Source organism: Micromys minutus, assembly GCF_963924665.1.
Source record: "Micromys minutus genome assembly, chromosome: X".
Classification (NCBI taxonomy): Eukaryota; Metazoa; Chordata; class Mammalia; order Rodentia; family Muridae; genus Micromys; species Micromys minutus.
This window is the reverse complement of record NC_137970.1, coordinates 105220833-105222901: the sequence shown is the minus strand read 5'-3', so window position 1 is coordinate 105222901 and position 2069 is coordinate 105220833. Positions and strand designations below refer to the sequence as shown.

At 44.6% G+C, this 2069-nt stretch overlaps 1 pseudogene across 1 annotated transcript; it reads right to left on the bottom strand.

Moving 5' to 3' along the window:
- Window positions 1–439: 439 nt before the first annotated feature.
- LOC308415173 (large ribosomal subunit protein uL29-like) lies at window positions 440–813 on the bottom strand (annotated as a pseudogene). Its single transcript has one exon. The product of its transcript is annotated as a large ribosomal subunit protein uL29-like (transcript).
- Window positions 814–2069: the final 1256 nt, after the last annotated feature.

The window sequence follows — 2069 nt, the reverse complement described above, 5'->3', positions numbered from 1 at the left end:
TAGATCAATCCTGAAGGAACCGCCAGGCTCACTAACCTCACAGAAGTGGCAAGCTGCCTCAGGAACCTCAGCAACGAGTTCTCTCTGTGGCAGCATTACCACAAGTTGAGTTCAAGAACGCTACGTAAGGTGAACAAGTACATGCGTGTCATTAGAGAAGTGAGTTAGAGCAAACCAAACCAAAGCTCAGTGCTGGTCTCCCACTGTCTGTGGGGTCATATTTATACTCCTTCATCCCAGGTCCTTCCACGTGTCTGCTATATCCAAACATCCCTTCACCTATGTCTGCTTCAGGAAGACATTTCACCTTCGTGCCCTCAGAAACCCATCATTTGAACATAACTAAATTTCCAAAGAACCTAGAAGTTTCCACTTTACTTGTTTGTTAAGTTTTTTTTTATCACGTGGGCATCAGTTCCCACCTACCCCCCCCCCCCAGTCAGTCTTGTACTTTATTGTCGTTGTTGCCTCTGGCTTTGACTACATAATTGTGTAGTAGGTACAGCCACTCCTTCCATTGCTGCTTCTTGGTCTTCAGCTTCTCCTCGTGCTTGTCTCTAGTCTTCTTGGGTCGCAGGTCCAGGGGCTTGTACTTCTTTCCCTTGTAGAATTTCCTGAGGTTTCCCTTTTGAGTCTGATTAATGACAGTGAGGACACGGGTTTGCATACGACTCGTATCTCGGAGAGCTTGGACACAGCACTGTCTGTCACTTTGGCGATGCGAAGCTAGGACAGTTCCACCTTCAGATCATCCAGTTGTTTCAACAGCTCCTCCTTCTTGCCGCATAGGTCCAGAGCCTTAATCTTAGCCATTGCTGCTTTGTTCTGGGCTGAAACTGCCTGGTTCAAGAGACCTCAACTCTCTTTCAATACCCGTTTCTTGTTCTCTCGTGGCAACATTGTCCCTTGGCTCTAAATTGCTCTCCTTTCTTGGGGAGGAAAAGAAAGCAGGAGTGCTATTGTCGCTTCTTTCTCTTCTGTACTGTCCAGATCAACCCTAAGGAAGCTACCAAGAGCTCTCCTGAGTCCAGGACTTTATTGTCTTATGCCTAGGTTGAATGGCCAGTTTTTTAATAGCTCTATCATTTATGTTTTTGAATCCACATTTTCCATCCACAGGGTCCTTGTAAAACGGGATGCAGTTCCGCACATAAGTAATTCCAGTATGCCCAGAGCAAGATGAGAGTCTGAGATAGGAGACTCCCTGGAGGCTTGCAGGGATAGAGCAAGATGGGAGTCTGAGATAGGAGACTCCCTGGAGGCTTGCAGGAATGGAGGAAGATGGGATTCTGAGATAGGAGACTCTTGAGAAGCTTGCAGGTTAAGTGTCCTGGCTCACACAACTGCAAACAAGAGACTGTCTCAAAGGAGGTAAAGGGTGAGGGAAACATTCCACGTTTCCTTCTGATTCCCACAGTGGGCACATGCACACAGCATATACACACCCGTCATGAGAAAAGACAGAAAGGACTCAGGAGTTGCTGCTTTGGGCAAATAGCCCTTTCCCCAGTCAGGATTCTGATCATTGGTTTTGCTGACACTCTCAGAATGCTTCTGGTGGTCTTCTTTCTTGACATGAGCTGTAGTCATGACTGTTGTGCAGCACGTGGTTCTGGGAACCTAGGTTAACTGCCTCAGAGTAGCAATGCATGCTCACTGTTACTGGCACCCAGGGCCCTATTGACTTTCTTCAGTTTATCTACCTGCTCGTTAGCCCAGAACCCCATCAAATCCATCTGCCAATACTGTTCTATTTTTGAGATCGATTTTCATACTAATATTAAAATGAATGTGCCAAGTCTTTAAATTAGCATATATTAACTGTGTAATTAATGAGATTCTTTGCAAGAGTTTCACATATAAACATCCATACTTTGATCCTATTCCCACTTATCTCCTTGCCCCTGATTTCCTTCCACATTCCCAGTAATCCCCTTTCTACTTTCATGTCTTTTTTTTATATTCAAGATGCCACATACATATATAATTTTTTGCTTTCTGAGTCTGTTGTACTTTTTAACATTATGATCTCTGTCCACTTTCCTAAAAATGACATGGTTTTATTAATG